The sequence below is a fragment of the Acomys minous genome (genome assembly GCF_964271855.1).
Source record: "Acomys minous genome assembly, chromosome: 1".
Classification (NCBI taxonomy): Eukaryota; Metazoa; Chordata; class Mammalia; order Rodentia; family Muridae; genus Acomys; species Acomys minous.
Window position 1 is genome coordinate 118877444 of NC_140483.1, and position 19529 is coordinate 118896972.

The 19529-nt window shown below is 43.7% G+C and overlaps 2 long non-coding RNA genes across 2 annotated transcripts in view; one reads left to right on the forward strand and one right to left on the reverse strand.

Annotated features, from left to right (window-relative positions):
- Positions 1 to 18725, forward strand: part of LOC311593353 — a 50076-nt gene extending 31351 nt beyond the window's left edge. Inside the window, exon 3 of the long non-coding RNA XR_014777660.1 lies at positions 18653 to 18725. This is a non-coding gene — a long non-coding RNA (uncharacterized lncRNA). The remainder of the gene's footprint in view (positions 1 to 18652) is intronic.
- On the reverse strand, positions 1496 to 5490 carry LOC311593349. Its single transcript, XR_014777658.1, has 4 exons — positions 5282 to 5490; positions 4845 to 4980; positions 2090 to 2450; positions 1496 to 1583 (listed from the first exon to the last, which is right to left on the reverse strand). It is a non-coding gene; the product is annotated as an uncharacterized lncRNA (long non-coding RNA).
- Positions 18726 to 19529: the final 804 nt, after the last annotated feature.

Sequence of the window (19529 nt, forward strand, 5' to 3'; positions counted from 1 at the left end):
GCTGGGTGTCATTCACACTGCATGGGTTGAGCGCCAATCCTTTTGCTTTGTCTAATTTTCAGAAATCCTGTCAGTCTGAGAGTGGGAAGAGCTATGCTAAGTCCCTCCACCTTCCTCTCCCTCTCCTTTCCGTGTTTTCCTCCCTTCTGTGAGAAAGTACACTTAAGCACTCAGACACCCAGAGTACCACAGCCAGGGCAATGTGTGGCAACAGCTCGACTTGGTTCCCTAGGTCTCCATTTCTCTTGCCTAGCTCAAGGCCACATCCCCATCCTCTGGGCCCTCTCCTAGCACTGTGTCCTCTGCATAGCCAGAGTCAACGTTTGCTTACTGGCTTTCACAGCTGCAGCCCTCCCAGCTTCTCTTCCAGCTCCAGGCCCTCCTTCCAGCCCTCTTTGGAGGCTCTGCTCCCAGGAGTCCCTGTCCTGGAGTACTCACCTCTGCCTCCCACTTCTTTCCAGCATGACAGCTTTCTCTGGTCACCTGCTGTCATGTTTGATTTGCCTGTGTCCTTCTTACTGCGGACACAATCTCTGATTTGTCTTAGCGTTACCATCTATGTCTTGTGGAGCAGTTGGCGCTGAACCATCCAGACCTCTGAGCTTATAACCCCTTGATTGTACTAAATTTAGATTTTTGGCTTTTGCTTTGTCTTGTCATAGCTGTCTCTGAGGACTACCAACCAATCTGATGACATTTTTATTCAACAAGCAGCACATAGTCTCCTAGATCTCAGGGTCTCTGGCTGTTTTCATGGTCTTCAGTCCCACTGGCTGCTGAAGCAAGTTTGTGGTCTTCTCAGATTCAGAGGCCTGAAGAAGGGGGTGGGGGTGGGGGTGGGGTGGGGGTGGGGGTCGCAGCACCATAACCTCCTTTGTTCTGACCAGGCAGCTTCACCGCTCTCCCCTTCCCTCCTGCTTCCATCTGTAAGCTTGTTACACCCCGCTGTTCCTACCTACCTGTGCTGTTCCTCCCTGTGCTCACAGGACAAAATTCTCCCTCCAACTGTAACCAACCACAAGTGTGTGAGGCAGATCCCATGAGCTCCACTCTGTATGGAGGCAGCAGGAAGGCAGGAGGGCCTGGACTTAGATCTCCTGACCATCAGAGATCATTGGTGCCTTTCCTGGAGGGCAGTGTGCAACTATACATGGTCCTCCACAGTAGACTTCCCAAAGTGGCATAGTTTTCTGATGCCCTGGAGCAGATTATCAAACTATCTGTGGGGGCAAAGAATACAAATGCTCTTGCCTTACTGCTGGATGCCCTGAGTCTGGAAGCACTTGGACTGCGTCATCATTAAAATGTTTTCAGATTTGGGCCCTTCCCAGTCTCTAGGATGAAATTGTTCCTTCTCTTATCTGCCTTCCAGAAGAGCCTACGTTCTTTGACTTGCAGCCCTCTTTTCCTGTGACCCCCCCATCTCCCCCACCTCTTACTCTGTCACACTCCTTGCTTCCTCTTTTGCAGTTAAAGCACTGGCTCCCCCCTCACCCCCGACTCTTAAAAGACTCAGACAATACTTCCGGTCCAGCTAATGCACGACAATCTTCTTAGGGCTACATCATCTCTGCAAGATCTTTCTGGAATATAGAGTAACATGGTAAGGTTTGGGGAAATTACAGAGAAAATGCCTTTGGGGCATTCTTTATGTACCTTAATATCTCATCTAATTCTTGCTTACTCAGCTATATGGCTTTGTGACTTTTTGGGGGTTTATTATGGTCACAGAGTGTTGCTGAGTAAGGCTTTCCCCCTTAAATATGAGCATACACAGACACTTCCTGTCTTAGGATAATCCAATTTACTTTAAATAAATATTCAGTGGAAATCATGCTTCAAATCTAGTCTTTTCCTGGGGACAGGAGCATGACACGTGTTATGAGAAACACTGGGCAAAGTCAGTGAGCCGGAGCCTCTGATCAAGCCACCAGGTCTCAAGGCCTGGCCAGGGATCCTTCTAAGGTGGCTCACTGATGGTCCATGGGTGGGTGTAGGGAATGCACTTTCTGCTTACTGTGGTTTATCAGACAACAGCTCCATTGTAAGATGAGCATCTGTGTACCCAGAAGTGGATTTTGATGCTCACCCTCAAGGTTTGCAGACAGGTCTTTAATAGGAATCTATTTTTAGCAGCGTGGCTCCTCTGTTGTCAACTTTTATGTTTGACTTCACAAGAAAAACAACCACGTTGTGCCAGTATTCTCTTCTTTCAGAGTGACAGAGAGTCTGAGAAGATGGGTAAATGTGTCATGGGAGCTGTCTGGAGTCACTGACTCGGGTGCCAGCCAATTGCACCGTCTATTTCCACACTCCTAAAATGGAAGCTCACTGTGGCCTGTTTGGCATCCCAGTTTGGTTCCCATTTTCCCGGCTGGTCCGCTGGTGTCTTTGGCTGTGCTGAGGTCATTGGCCCCTCACGGGAGCTTGTATTGGTCAGATATTTATTTCTGAAAGAACCACCAGAGAAAACGAAGCTGTGAGAGAAGGCCTCTCGGCTCACACTTGTGTGTCATCTGCTGGCTCTTGTCTAGTGGTGAGACAGCAGTGGGTGATGTAGGGGCCTAGGTGGAGCAAAACAAAACAAAACAAAACAAAAACCCAAAAAACAAAACAAAACAAAACAACCCCTCCAAAACCATTCACTTTATGCCTAGGAAGTAAAAAGGGTGCACTGGGGTCTTCAAGACCAAGCTTCCAGTGGCCAGAAGGTTTTCCACTAGACCCAGCATCTTAAGGGCTATACAGCCTTTTTGGACCTTCAGGGCATGCTAAGGGTCTGTCCAGCCTGTAGCAAACCTTTTTGCACTTAGCATCTGTCCTTCGTTCCCTCTCTGCCTGCCTTTCTTTCTTTAAAAAAATATTGTTGAAAATTCATACAAATATTCTGATCATGATTTTTTTCTCCTCTCTCAGTGTTGGGACCGTGTCTGGTTTGAATCTGTACAGGCTCTGTGCATTTTGCCAAAGTCTCTGTGAGTTCATATGTATATCAGTCCTGTTGTGTCTGGAAGACACTTGGTGTCATTCTTTCTCTCTGGCTCGAACAATTTCTTTGCCTCTTCTGCTTTTCTTCCTTTGCAATTTTATTTACTCCTATGATTGCATCTCATCTGGGTGGGCAGAAGTCCAGACCCATGCTTCTCGCATAAAATACTAAAAGTGAAAATGTTTCTTTGATAGTTCTTAAGCCCCCTAATAGCTCTCTTGGTTTGTAATGTTTAACATTATAGTTATATTTACAGTGAATAACTATATTTCAATTTGCAGATGTCATGTATTTTAATGGCCCATTCTGGAAGAATATTTGGTATAGTAAATAATGTTACTACAAATGTACTCCCAAAACAATCGAACTTGATTTAGCTGGGTTGCCTAATTTACTTAAGAGGAGAAATAAGCCAGAACGATACATTTATCTCTGTGACAAATTACACTAATGAAACCCCAATTTAGAGTATTAAGGTTAAGAACACAAATCTAAGCACAGCTAACAGTTGCATCCATTGCCTTCCACTTAGAGTACCAGAGCGGTTTGATGAGAGCACTTGTGCAGCAAATAAAATCCCACTTCCTCACTTACACCTTCACAGAAGTAAAACAACACAGCGCACTGTAAGTGTATGCTTGTTAGTGAGCCGACCACTTTTCAATATCTCTTACCTGCAGGTCACACTCTCCAGTCTAGGAAAATGTAGCTCAGTGAGATGGAACAACGCCTACCAACTGAACCGCTCAGGCTCCCCTGTGCGTGAGTCTGTACCTTTTGGGGACAGCAGCATTTGGCTACCATTACATACTAGTCTTCTGTAGTTTCAATTCCTCCCCTGAGTAGAGTTCCTCGGTTTAACTTTTATATTTTGTGTATTTATTGGTAAGTATTGAGAGTATTTCCTTGTTGTTAAGTCTCATCTTGGAAATAATTTTTTATTTTATCCCTTGTAAGTTCCAGAATATCTATGTAGACATATATACATACACATATATACTTATATACACATACACATTTATACATATATTACACTCATAGTGTATTTCTTCTGCCTTAAAATTTTTTTGAGGAAAATCTTGACCAACTATCTGTATTACTCATGCCTACCATTATTTCTCTGTTTATGGAAATTAAAGTACTCTATAGAGTAAAATATGACAAGATTCAGGACTGTATCTGCTGTGGATTGTCAGACTTCCTGTCGTTGGCTTTTTTCTTAATAGCTTTCAAGCCTACGACTCCATTTGAAATATATTTAATACAAAGATATTTTTTTGCGAAGAAACAAACAGCTGGCAGCTGAGACTTCCCTTTCAAAAGTAAAAAATAATGCTCCACCCATTAGGCTCCCTGCACTGCCAGGGTGTTGCCGAAGTGTTCCTGGGTGTTTCCAGAGTGTTCCCGGAGTGTTGCTGGATTGTTGCTGGAGTGTTCCCAGAATGAGTGTTCCTAGAGTGCTCCCGGAGTGCTCCTGGACTTTTCCCGGAGTGCTCCCGGAGTGTCGCCGGAGTGTTCCCGGAGTATTCCTGGAGTGTTCCTGGAATGTTGCTGGATTGTTGCTGGAGTGTTCCCAGAATGAGTGTTCCCATGGTGTTCCCGGAGTGTTGCCGGAATGTTCCCGGAGTGTTCCCAGAGTGAGTGTTTCCAGATTGAGTGTTCCCAGAGTGAGTGTTTCCGGACAGGTACAACTATATAGTATAGAGCTGCTTTGTGTATTCTAGTTGTCTATAGAGCCTGACACAAAAATTATAATTAAGATGAGTATTCAGATCACGTCCCGCTTTTTTGATTAACATGTGAGATCCGGGAGGCAGGAAACTCAAGCCATGTCTTTGCTCCTGTCTGGTCTTACCTTGATTGTGGTTTAAGCCAGGCGTTGATTCTTCTGCCTGTTGGCGCCATGACATGACCGAGTTATGCATCTTGTGCTGCTTTGACTTTTTCATCTTGAAAATGACGGTCGTGGTGGTAGAAGCGTGTTGGACCAGCTATCGTACAGGTTATTCGTGAAAATACACTGTGTATAAAGTGTCTGCCACTAATGCATCGGCCACATTACCCAACGCTAAGCGAATAAATATCATGGGAGCCCAGAGGGGGGGAAAAACACAATTCTCATGTTGGCTGTTCACCAAGGGCTCCTAGAGAGCCGGTCTGGTCTTAGAAAGTCTGAATGGTAGCTCAGATTTGAAACAGCAAGCAGCACCCCAACCCCCATGCCCAGATGCTCTCTGGCTGCCTTCCCCTTACTGAAGTGGCATTCACACCTCCCATGCAATCTTTACTCACACCTCTTACAAAGACAGCACGCCATCCTGACCCGGGCTGCAGAGGAGGGCTTTCCAGAAGTCTTCAAGCTTGAGGAGTGGGAAGTACCCGCGGCCTCCTCAAGGGGGAACGGGGTGAACTGATGCCAGACGGTGGCAGGTGGCTATTTTCACTTAGCAGTTAGTGGCAAATGAAAGAGGTGTGTGGGTATCTTCCTCCCCAGAGGCCGTTCGTTTCTCTACAGCTGAAAGAGGAATGGGCTGACATCTGAAACAGGACCACAAGTTCAAAGGAATTATGACAGGTCAGCCCAGAACCCCTAAGTTTATCTGAGTAACAATGCATACGCACCATGCAGTGTTGACAAAGCTCTGCGGGCTGGTAAGGCTGAAACGGAGATGTGGAGCCTGGGTCGGGGGATGACATTGCTTAAATACGCAGGTGTCTGGATTAAAATGCAGTAGCTCTTAGGCTGCTCTTGTCATTTTAACCTTCAGCTGGGACTGAAACTAGTCTCTACAACACAGGTAAAGGCAGTGCCTAAGTGCAAACCCTTAGCGCACGAACATCTTCTCAGTGCAGGCTGGGAGAGCGGTGGATTTCCCCACGGCCCCTCTCCTCTTGCCCGTCTTTGCATCACGGTTAGTTCCGGCTTAGTTCTCACAGATCCTGTACAACTTCCTTCTTTGTCTCCCACACCTTCCAACTCCTGCCTAATTGAGTTAAAAACCTTAGCAGGACTTTTTCTACCCAAAGCTCAGTGTGGTGGCATGTAACGAGCGGGGGGGGGGGGGGGGGAAGGGGGGGAGAGGGGGGCACTGACCCTTCCTAAGTTAACGTCTAAAGCAGAAAATCACTACTGCCTCTGATGTCTGTGTATAAACTAACTTCCGGTGAGCCAAGGGAAGTCACCTGATCCGACTCAAATGCTGTCATGTTGTCATGAGCGTCAGGTTTGCAATTTTTTTTCTTTCTTTCATTCATTTAACCTCTTTGTCTAAAGCCTTTTTACAACCTTTGGGCTGTTTTTAACGCTCTTTCTTTCTTTATATATTTATTTTTTCCTAGTACCTGGTATGAGGGAAAATGGTACATGGTGGACGGGGACTGCTTTGTTTCGCCTTCGCCTTTCCTTGTGAAGTCAGATCTCCACAAGGAAGGGCTAAGATCACAGCCTGCGTTAGCCAGTGCTCAGTGGCCTGTAATCTCCCTCTCCTTCTGTGCCTCCATTTCCTGGCGATCTAACATATCACTGTGTGCTTTTCTGCAGTGCTGGCAGGATCAAAAGTCAGCCAAGATGATTCAGGCTCCATGTCTATTATGAAATAATTGTCTTATCTGCATGATAATACACACATATATTTCTACTAAATTATCTACATCCTAAGTATTCATTCATGCTCCGGAGAAGGTGATGAATGCGCCAGATGCTTACATGTGGTGAGGCCATGAAGAGGGGCGGAGCAGGGCAGCTTGCCAACTGTTTGGGTGGCTATTTGTCAGGAGAATGAGTCATGCCTGCAGCCCCGGCTGTCCCGTTCCTGATACTGGTTTTAATAGGTTTCACTGGAAAGAGGCCAAGGGCCTCACACCAAATTCAGGCCATTTTTTCACCTACTGGCAGTGATATATATATATATCTCATACATATATATATATATATTTCTATGCTGCTTTTTCCTCTCTACTGTTACTGGAGACCTGTGTCTTCCCGGGTGCTGTATTATGCTTTGTTTCAAAGCTATGACACTACCCTATTTTATGCTCTTTATTTGATCCTCGAAATATTCACCAGAAATGTATTATGGTGCTTGGGGAAGCCTTAATCTACAGAAAAGGTGATCTACTTTTCTTCTGGTCCACACCATCAACTCCTCCTGAGCTCTTATCAGTCATCAGTTCAATACTGTGCTGAGAGAGAGAGGGGGGGGGGAGAGAGAGAGGGAGAGAGAGAGAGGGAGAGAGAGAGAGGGAGAGAGAGAGAGAGAGAGAGAGAGAGAGAGAGAGAGAGAGAGAGAGAGAGATGCTGTGTTGTGGACAAGAACTCAGAACTCAGGTTTGGTGTGAATGGACCCAAATCCACACTGAAGCCATCTGCTATGATCTGGGGGAGCTCAGTGGGTCTGCTGGTCTGCAAGCCTGTGATGTGAGAATGGTTGTGTTGCCATGCAGTGGGCAGGATGGGGCTCTAACTCCTTGGGTAGCTTTTGTGTTCTTAAGATGGACTGAACTGACCTGACCTCTCCTGCTCTGTCCCTATTGTTTTAAGAAGCATTAGTAGGGCTGGGGAAGCCTCAGGGAAGGGCTGATAGAAAGCTTAAGCAGAAACCCAGGGCAGCATCCCCAAGACAGTCTCCAAGGCAATCTCCACGGCAGGCAGTCTGCCTGGATCTGGCGGCAGCAACAAGGAGAACATGAAGACTCAGATGAAAGGAAGCCGTGTTGCACAGGCAATGGGAACAGGGAGCAGTGTTTGTTCTGCATTCTGCAGTGCAGTGTACAAAAGCTGTCTGTCTGACCTTGACAGCCACAGCAGAATTGTCTGGCTCTGTGACATGGGGGGGGGGGCTTAGTCATTACTTCTATTTGCAAAGTCGGGGGGCCGTATAGATGAGGACAGGTGATTATTTAGAGTGTTTGTTTATCTGCCAAGTTCAGTGATCAATACAGGGCAAGAGGCCAGGTGTGGTCAGATGTCAGCATCGTGATCAGGAAGTGTGGAAATTTCTAGTTTCAGCTTTTATCTATTTTTATGAGCACCTTTATTGGGTTTTCTATGAGTCTGGAACATGCAAACGGGATGACTCAGAGTGAAACTTTATAACGTTTAATTCATCATCCTGAAACTGGGCACATTTTTTTTTCTCTAATCGTTCATGGAACAAGTATGGGGGACACTCTGAACTCACTGACTTTCTTCCCTTCCCTTTGGCATTAATGAGCAGAGGCTAATTTGGAGGCCTCAGCCCTTTCTGTATTGTGTGTTTTGAGTCTCCCTTTTCCTCAAACTTGCTGTCTTGTTCTCAAGAAACTTTAAAAGAGTTCATAGCATTGGGAATTCTATAAATGCATTTTATAATTGAATGCCAGTTGAGGAAGAAAACCTCATCCTGATGTAGGGAGTGAGGACATGACCCAAGGTATGGTTGGGTGGGAAGGTTTTTATTGAAGCTATGAGGGAGAGTACAGCCAGAGGCATCTGGAAGAGTCCACAGCAGGGACAGAGAGTAGCAGATTAGACATGGGCAGTCGACTGAACCAGGCCATAAGAGGAAAGAGAGGGTGAGGGAGAAAGGAAGACAAAAGAGAGGGGCAAGAGAGCACATGACTGAAATGGCGGGGTTATATAGGGATGAGCAGACAGGAGTGGGGGTGGAGTCAGAGGGAAGAAGAAGTGTGGAGTGGGGGCGTGGGAAAAGCTGAGAGGAGCCACCCACCAGTCCTGAGTGAGTGTGGAGGTGCGCATGCGCTTTGGTATGCCGATAGGCTGCGCACTAGTGTGTGATATTTCAGTGTTAACACGAAGTCTGAAGAAACTAGCTTCGTTATAGGATAACCATTTTTAGAATTTTCTGACATTTGTAAAGAGAAGGGGGGAAAAGGTAGGATTGATGTGCCTCTGGCATGTGAAACCCATGGCTCACTAAAACATTATTTCTCTGAAATAAGCTCTTTGGGAAAAAAAAATTCAAAACATCTGGGTTAGATTATAGAATGTAAGCACAGGATGAAAAGGGACATTAGAATTAATACTTCTGGAATTTTATAATCTCACTGTCCCCATTATCTTTACAAATGAAACAAAGCAAGCCCCTCTGGTTTTACTATTTGTTTCCTCAGTTGGGGAAGGGTGGCGAGGCGAGGTTGCAGGGGCTCGTGGGAGGTAATACGAAAGGAACTCCGTGCGCGCTCCTTCTTTTATTTTCATATCTCAATTCCCTGGCCACTTTCTTCAGTTCTCAAGGTGTTGACAGCTGGAAATATACTGAACTGCAATCCACTTTTCGGAAGTTATTGATATTTCCTAACCGAGGTTCAGTGGTGTGACTTGGTTTAGGTGAAAATGTGCCAAGGTCCTGGGTCTCCTGTGCCTCATCCAGGTTTATTATGGTTTCAGTAACACAATGGCAGGTTCTGGAAAGCAGGCTGCTGCCTGGGGCCTTACGCTGAATGACTCTCTTATTTTCAGACCGGCTTGGCATAGACCGCCAAATCCACCACGCAGCCATTCTTTCTTTTGAGTTATGCATTTGTTTGGGTTCCAAAGCTGTTGAGTGTCAGAGATCTAAAACGTCCTTCCTGCAAAGTTAATAGCTGCTTATAGTATGAAAAATCACCCTCACTGATTTTACCAAAGAGCCATTGGGAAAAGAAAAACAAGCTGGCAGATCCGGGACCACACAGTGACCCTGGTTATCACGGCAAATGTGCAAGATGTCGCTATTAGAGTTTAAGCCTTGGAGGCTGTTGTGCTGAAGGTTTGGGCATGAGCACTGCTGGGAGATGGGGAAATTTCTAGAAAGTAGAAATGAGGAGGATATAAGGTCATTTTGTGTGTACTCTCATGGGGTAATTTGGGGTCCTAGTCTCTTCTTCTCTCTCCCTTTGGCTCCCAGTCAACGCAAGGTGAGTTCAACTTCTTGGCATGTTTCCACAGTATGCTGCCTCTTCATGGGCCCAAAAGCAATGACTGAAACCACTCAGCTGCGTGCTAAAGGAAATATTTATTTTTTTATTTTTGACTTAACTTAGATATTTTGTAACAGTGGCAGACAGCTGACTACACACATCATTAATGATCAACTTTATATTCTGTGATAGTTTGACAGTGAAATCTCTCCCACAGGCTCATGCATTTGAACCGTTGGTCCCCAGTTGGTGGTGCTCTTTGGGAAGCTTTTGAAACCTTAGGAGGTGCAGCCATGCTGGGGAAAGTACGTCACTGGGGGCTGGTTTTGATCGTTTATATCTTTGACCCGCCTTTCTCACTCTATGTGACTGAAACGTCATGCCCCCTCTTGTGTGTGGATGAAGATGTGATCAGCCAGCTCCGTGCTTCTGCCACCAAGCCGTACCTTCCTTGTCATGAGAGACTCTAACCTTCCAAGCCACAGACAAAAGTAAACCACTTTCGTTTTAATTGCTTTTGTAATGGTATTTTATCACAGTAACAGAAAGCAAACTAACACACATGTAGTTTACCAAAGTAAAAAAGTCAGTAGGGAGAGCATATTTTATTCCGGTGACTATGAATGTTCCTGTTGATTATTATGGTAATGTGTGGCTCCTAAAGATGTGAAAGCAGAGTATGATAGTATATGTTCAGAACCTAAGTACTTAGGAAACTGAGGGAGGATGATGAGGTTATGTTAAAACGTTATCTAAAGAAATAGATACGTAAAAATAGAGGGAGGGAGAAAGGAACAGGTGAAAGGTTCCAGTAATATTTAATAGCTATAGGCTCTAAATTATTTATATATAAATTAAATACATATATAATAAAATAAAATATATTCCACATGTGTATTTGTGTAATAAATAATATAAATAAATTTATGAAGTGATAAAAATTGGTCCGCTTGGGTACAAAATAATCAAGTAAGAGATAAAAGTAAAATACAGAATATAGTTAACTTGAAAAGTTGGTGAACACATAGTTGTTGATAGAAATATAATGAAGGAGAACTCAAAAACAAATGGGTTTCTGAATTCGGCCAATGGGTCAATTATTTCCCTTAAGTACATCAAAGGCCAACTATATTTTGTGGACACACTAAGACTATAGTGAGTGTCCACAAACTCATGGATTGCCTTTTTTATAGTAGAATGCATCCAATTAAGTTAAATATATGCTTGTTGAGCAACTAATATCCACAAATTAGAATGCTTATTATGAGGAAAGATTGGGATTAGTGACATGTAGACTCTGTCCCTATGACTGAGGAATCCCATGGGCAAAAAAAAGAAGGCTTCTTCTGTAAGGAGACCTATCTGGTGAGCCTTGAAAGAGAAACCTGTAGTTTCACAAAGGAGAACACAGAGAGTTGATGCTTACCTGTATGCTCATGGGGAAGAGTTGTCTGAAGCATAAATAAGAACATGGAAGACTGAGAAAGCCTTCTGGGTTCCAGAGCCAACATGATAAGGAGGCAGAATGGGAAATACTCAGGTAGACTTTGGACTGAGTGAATTCCAAAAGAAAAAGAAGATGAGGGGAAGATTAGATATACAACAGAAGATTTTTCTTTCTCATCTTAAAGTACACACACACACACACACACACACACACACACACACACACACACGGATCCTAATGTTCAATAGAATTAAGTGAGTCCAGGTGGGACTGATAAGTGGGAATGGACAATATATTGGTGTATTAATATATTCCCACAACATTTTTAATTTCAATTTACAAATATAAATTTTTTAGTTTTCAGTTAATGTCTTAGATAGGGTTTCTATTGCTGTAATGAAACAACATGACCAAAGTAACTTGTGGAGCATAGGGTTTATTTGACGTTCACTCCCACATTGCTGTTCATCAGGACAGGAACTCCAACAGGGCAGGAACCTGGAGGCAGGAGCTGATGCAGAGGCCATGGAGGGGTGCTGCTTACTGGCTTGCTTTCCAATGGTTTGCTCAGCCAGCTTTGTTATAGAACCCAGGACCACTGGCCCTAGCACCCTCCTGCATAAATCACTAATTACAGAAATGCCCTATAGGCTTGTATGCAGCCCAGTCTTACAGAGGCACTTCCTCAATTGAAACCCCTTCCTGTCAGATGACTATAGATGATACGAAGTTGACAGAAAACCAGCATGGTCAGGAAGAAGAAATAACCATGAAAACAAATGCAACCAGACTGGGCTCAGATCTTGTCCCATGACCTAGAAATATCCAGAAATATTGCGAGACATCTCATAATTCACAGTACAATACCTAGTGTAGATAATATTGTTCTGATGGAGTAAAGCAAGTACACCAGTGAATTTATGGGAATTTAAGGCTTAGTCACCCAACATATCAGCTAGCTTGTCCTGGACTTCCCAGACCTTTGTCTACTTTAGCACTAAAAGTTCTAATGTCTGGGCAATTCTTTAGTATCAGGAAAGCTGGGACAACTGGTCACCCTAAAATAAGCCTTATGCAAGGAAACATGAAGTAAAACACAGTAGAGGTGTTGACAAGAGGGTTCTTCCACTGTGTGGCCTTTCTCTCTCTCTCCCATGGTGCTCTTGTTAGGAAATTTGCTAGAGTCTGGAGATGATTTTTGCAGTGACAGTTGGCTTAGAATGAGAACTAAACTACTTAAGTTTAGTGAGTAGAAGCCAGAAATGCTGCTAAATACCCTAATACCCACAGGGAAAAAAATCCCCTATAATGAGTGTTATCATTTCCCCAAGTGGTAATGGTGCTGGCTTTGAGAAATCCTGGGTTGGGGAAAATAATGAGGGATAGGGAAAGCAGTATGCTACAAATCTTGGCTATTTGCATATGTAACCTTTAAATGCAAGAGCTTCTGAAAGATTGTTTTAAATTGTAAGGACTTACAGAGGGACTTACACGAAGTAGAAGAGACACCACAGAAAAATCCTTAATGAGCTGCAGATGTGAACCTGTCCCTGAAAAACCTAGTCACGGTGGCACCGAGATAGGAGGAAGATAAAACAGATGTGGCATTGAAACATCTTTAAAGGTCTCCATGCATTTGGATAGGGTGAGGATGATCAGGGAATTAGGCACTGAGAGAAGAAAGTCACATACATTTGTTTTCAGTTGATAATAATAAGCAGCTATGACAATAACTACCAGGAAAGGCTGATGATAGAATGGAAGAGTATATGCAAACTCCTATAGTAGCAAAAGATTGCAAGGCATTTGGTAGCAGCTGGATCAGACTTATGAAAGTAAGACAATAATATAGGTTAAGGAAGAGGAGCTGCCTCCTGTCTGCCGCAGTAAACTGTAGTTTTTTAGAAAGTAGAATGCTACTGATTTATTTCTATATATTATTAAGGGGTAAACATACATAGCCTTTTAATGTGATGCTTAATATTATCAACTTGATTTGGTCTCCAATCACAATTAATGGAGTTGGAAAGACCCACCCTAAGTGGGCTCCTAGCTAAATTAAGAAGTCTAACTGAGCCCCAGCACTCATCATGCGCTGCTTTCTGACTGTGGATGCAGTGTGGCAGTTCCCTCAAGCTCTTGCTGCTGCAAATCCCTCATCACAACGGACTGTCCCCTCCAACTGTGAGCCCAAATCAATGCTGCCTTACATTTGTTTCTTCTTGAGAATTTAGTCACAGCAATAATACAAATAAGGGAGACAATAAATACATGTAGTTTAGTTCAAAGTCTTTAAAGGGCAAGTACACCATGGTTATCACCTCCCCTTCTCCTAAGTCAAGAAAGTAGATCTCTGGGTATAATTCAGTTCATAATTGTCTTTCTCTACAGAGCCAGACCTCCACAAGGGTAGATTCCACTTTTTCTCACTGATGATTCCATCACCCATGACCTATGCACAAACAAACATAAACACTACCATCCTGGTCTATAATTAGAGACTAGTTATGAAGATAAGAGAGATTTTTGGCAACATATACTTGTGAGCAGTCCACAAAGCCGTATGCTTTACTGCAGCCTAGCTGGAGAAGACACAGAGTAGGGTGGAAGGCTGCAATGAATAGCCCCACAAACCAGGAAAGGCCAGCTTGCAACTGACGTGCAACCCATGGAAACAAAGCCAAGGGAAGAAATGGCTCCCCAAAACTAGCGTTGTAAGACTTAGCAAACCAGAATACAGGACATCTAGCAAAGTTGGGGACTCATCCAATTTTTTTTGCACATATTATATCTCTCAAATTGTACAGAATATACTTTTACTAAAGGAGTATTCATGGTTTACCTGAAATTTAAGTTTCAATGGAAATTCTGAAATTTCTAGATGCTTCCACCCTACCGCACATGCTAAGAGCAGCATTTTATTTTGAATGAGAGAATATGGTTCAGCCAAAGGGTTACTTCTTCCCACTTGTGTTGTTAAAATATAAAACTTCTAAAGTTTTAGGACCAAGTATGTTGAAGGATTTTATTAATATACAGTTTAATTGTAAGTTATTTTGCATTCTCAGAAAGCCAACGTCCACATTGTCGAGGAGTTGTTATCAGAGCAGGCTAGAAAAGTTATATTCACGCAGTGCCATCACTTCAGTGCCCATCGAAAGAGCATTACAGCTCATCAGCAGCCCATCTCCTAAGTGAGCTCAGAAGTGATGCTAGCCTTCTGATGGTCGCTGTGCTAGCATGATGCAATTGAGGAGTTGCAGCCTAAGGAAGAGGACCAGAAATGGCAGAAGCGTGGGGGGGGGGGGGAGGGAGGCTGATCCCAGGTCTGATAACACAACATCTAGGAGGGCAGGCAAGCTTTGCAGTGTATGACAAAGCTTCAGCCTTCCACGTGAAGAATTAAACATTGATGCTTGCCTCAAGATGTCTATTAATACCTAAAGCATTAATGAGTAAGACTGCAGCTGCTGAAGTCGGTTGAGAAACAGGTATTCATCTGTGGAGCAGCTGTGGACTGTAGAAGCCATGGAGCCAGCAAAGTTCTGCAAGAGTAATGGGATCCCTACAGAGAGCTCACATCTGATGGGTGTGCAGGAAACCTGGGGTCCGACAGGAGGCTGAAAGTGTAAACTGCAGAGCCTGCCACTTGGATATTGCCTCTAGCTCCTCATGGAGGCTTCCAGAAAGATCCACGAGAATCTGGAATGTCCAAGGATCTTAAAGCCAGCCCATGTCTGATCTAACTTTTGGCTCCTTAAGCCATTGACTGTATGACCTCTTACAGGGCCGTGGGACCAAAGGGGGAGGCCATGAAAAAGATGGCAAAAGTGTAGCAACTACAAATTGACTCAAAGTCAAACACATAGTAAATTCAAAGAGTTTGGTTAAGTCCTCTCCCATGGTGCAGAGCATGACTTTGTTGCAGCCTTGACTCTGCACATACAACATGTGTGCCAACATGGCATACACCGCCAGTTGAATGCCGCTTGAAACGGTTTGGATCAGGGTCTAATTATTGTTTGTTACGATTGCAGTGTTTTCCTTTCTATATACAGTTCTCACAGAAACACAATAGAAAACAAAGATTTTAGTATTCCCCTACTGTCAGCCTTCAGTATAAATCAAATTAGAATGCCTATGGGTCATATAATGTTAGTATGTCTGATTTTAGAAATTACTGTTTGAGTTTACCCACTGAATTTTGTTTTGCGGCTATGACCAAATCACCAAGAGCTTCGGAAGTTTCCCCAAACATATAGCTACTGAGTTACATGACAGATTCTTACAGGGCAAAGTTAACCAGTAGGTTCTGGGACACACACAGTGATACAGAAGGCCTAGTTGGTACTTGGCTGGTCCTTCACCTACCTGTATCTCTACCAGAGCTTTGTTCCCCAGTAGTTTCCTTACTATTCAGCTTGCCAGGAATGGGGCCTGTCACTCAGGAAAGCATGTTGTTTAGAATTGGTTTAAATGAATAGTACCCTTCTGATATGAGTTTGATTTCCTATGAGATGCTCTCCCTAGTGCTTGCAGCAGTGATTTGAGGGGCTCCCTCCTCCTGTCTCGACTCTCTAGCCACCATCATTATCCTCTGGCAGCAGTTTCCCTTTGCTTTACATAATTTCGATTTTCCCTGTAAGGGTCACAGATGGAAGGCCCTTCACGTAAGATCCTATGAAGACCTTACACGTGTTTAATGCACATTTAACAACTTGAATAATTGAATTCTGTGCAAGGTCAAGTTCAGCCTTCAAAAATCATGTCTCCTTTCCTGTATCAGTTACTCTGTGGATGCCGGTGTTGGCCTGAATAGCAGCCCATAAGATTTCTGAGAGAGTTATGCCAGCAGAAAAACTGTCAACGTGGACCAAAAAGGACCCAGAAAGGATGAATGAAGACAGGATATCAGCGTCCCCAAATTCTACAGACATGAAGTAGTCTAATACAACTACTCAGCTGTAAACATGTGCTGCCCTTTTAGAAAATTGGAGTGCCTCTGAGAGGAGACTGGGGGCCAAGGCCTACAGAGAATCATTCCAGCCCCAGGATGGCGTGCAGGTTGTCTGCTCTACTCATGAGTTGTTTGGGACCAAGATTCTCTTTTCCTTCTATTTCCTCCCCTCAGACAGTGGGAGCCAGAGGGTAGGCTGCACTCTGAATAACGAGCATTCTCGGATCCTGATCTCAGAAGCCAAGACTGTTAGTTCCCTCCCGTAGGAAAAGAGACTCTGTAGCTGGGACTAGGTTAAGAATCTTGATACGCAGAGACTACCTGGTGTTAATTAGGTGGGACTGATGTGATAGCAACTGTCCTTATAAGAAAAAGTAGGAGGAGTCAGAGGGAGATTGGGATGATGTAGCTAGGAGCCAAAGAGCTATGTAGAGTATGAAACAGATATGAAACTTCCCAGGAACCTTCAGAAATAACCAGGTTCTTGTTTTGTTTTATAGACACACATATATATTCTCACTATATGTATATGTGTATATATATTTATATGTGTGCGTATAAAATATATATTATATGACATGCATATTTATATATTTGAAATATAAAGTATATATCATATCTAAACCTAATATATAATATGTTAAAATATATCAATATAATCTGCTCAGCCCAGTGTTACTTGTATGTATGTTTTCAGTGCTGACCATTTGCCATCGGACAACCAATTCATGTGATCTTCCCTGAGGAAGACCACCTCTTCCTGCTCAGCTTTCCTTAGTTGTCTATAGTTCTTTGTTCCGGGTTGGGGCCTCATGGTCTTTTTTTACCATCCATTTTTGCGTGTCCATGGTCCGTTGTCCTTGTTTCCGCTCGCACTTGAGCAGTCCTGTTGGTGAGACTTTATGGGTGTGGCTTCTGATGTTACTAGGCTCCACAGTCTCATAGAAGACTCTTGCAGTATTTCTTAGGTAATCTGTCTTGATTTAAGCCGTCCAAGATTGATTTTGTTCTTCTGCCTTCCAGAAGGAAAGGTGTTTGTACTTTTGGAAAATTTTTTTATAGCAGCAGTCAGATGCTGAACCAAGTTTTCAAAATGCTTCTGTGAATTCAAGAATTATAGCCAGAGGAGAAACAGCATTCCCCCGGTTGGATTCATTTTATCTGATATTATGTGTCTAATACATAGTAGTCAATGTTCGTTATCTTAAAAACAAGTAATGTCCTTAGACAAATAGAAAAAAAAGAAGACAGGCTGTTTAAAGTCTTCATAAAAAGCATTCTTTAATTTTCTATCTGGTGTGGAATACTTCTGATTCTATTAAGTTCTTAAGTTAACTCAGTTGACAGAAACAGACAGATGGACAGGTCTTCCCAGAAAATACAAGGTTTTTAAGGAAAAAAAGTAACCACAAGTCACAGAAGTTTCTTTATCAAAACGGCAGGGTGATCTGTTGTTAACATTCCACGAGTGCAGGCTAGAGAAAGGTCACTGATGTGACGGGAACTACTTCTGTACAATGGAGTTTGGGGGTTCTATCATGACATAAGGGAAATGTGTGAGTTTTTGATTTCTGAGAGGTTGGAAACAGTTCAGACTGTTCACATCTATCCTAGACGATCCTACTCGCTTCCTCTCTGGCTTTATCAGATGTGCACGAACACAGTGTCTGACTCATCTGTGTTAAATGTGGGTGTGCACTCTTTAATTGGAAAAGAATTGTGGATAGCCTGTGCCTGAAAAAGATATGGGGCCATAGTAGTACCGATTTTCTAGAAGTGACGAATGTAATCATTGGGTTTTTTGTCTTTTAGTCGAACAATGTATTTATGAGATGCACATGAGGCAGTCTAGAGCGGAAACCAGATATATAGGCTTTACATGTGATTAAAAGGAGCCTTAGAAAGTTGAACTATTTGAGGAAGAACAGCACGCTGTTCCCATGCTTAGCTCTAGGCAGCTGGAGGCAATGCGTGTTTCCTTCTGCAGCCATGACAAGCTACTGTATGCTTATTGTGTCTTCAAGCACACTGTTTTATGCACCTAGCTCCAGAGTTAAAATTCAGAGTGGGGCCCTTCGGGGTGGCGGGGGTGGCAAGGTTTTCTTCTTCTCTGGAAGTTCTAAGGCACAGAGCCTTGAAGGCTGTGCCTGCCTTATGGACTCTCCTCCATGTTTAAGGCCAGAAATCACAGGTTAAGACTTTCTTACATTAGAAACCCCGAACCTTACTTCTCCACCTCTCCCCCCACATCTGCAGTCCTCTGTGATTATCTGTAAAATCTGGGATAGTCTCCCTGTGTCAAAACTATCCTCCATCAGAGACTTCATTCTTATGTGTGACTTTAATTTCCTGTTTTCAGGAGACCAGGATTTGACATCTTTGGGCAACTGTTATTCTGCTCCCCGAGGTGGAAGTGGCATCGTTGGCTGGACACCAGTGACAAGAAGTGTGAGTGCAGCAGGTGGAATACCTAAGTGACTCACTAGACTATGTGAAGGGGACCCGGGCACACCTGCTTTAACACAATATGACTCTTTTCCTCATCAGAAATCTCAAAATCCTTCTAGGACATGCTAATGGATGTGCTTTTCCTCTGTGTGTACTTGTGCAGACATAACAGCTATAGGCGGCTTTATAAGTACAGCAAAGCAGTCAGAGAAAGACCAGCTCTATTGAAATTGGCAGCTAGAGCAACATAAAAATCTATCCCCAGCCTGTGTGATTGCCCGAGAGTTATTTTAGTGGGAAAACCATGTGGTTAGAGTCGTTTTGCATAAACCCTTTCTAAGCAGTGCGGAAGAGTGGCAGTTTGTAATCCGGACTCTTTAGCGACTGTCTCCTTCCGGGAGACAGGCTGGGTGAGGTGAGTGTGGGTGTCCAAAACCTGTGGGCCTCGTTCAGTCTTTCTAAAACACTGAAGAAAACATAGTTCATTATAATGTCCTCACTAGTAGGAGGGGGAAAAAGCCATTTCTCTGCCATTTGGCTGAGATTTACAGCAAATGGGATTCAGAGGATTACAGCATGAAGGAGTGTCAATGTTAAATCTATAGACGGTCCCTTTAGTGCCTCGCGTCATAAATTAAAAGGAAGCACAAACGAGAAGGCTCGGTGCAGGGGACGCAGTGAAGCTCCAGGTGGATCTGTGTTTGCTTTTCTTTCCGGAACACACATGCCTGGCTGCCTGATTCCTCCCGCCCCCCTCCCCCCAGGCCTCTCCCCTCCCCCCTCCCCCC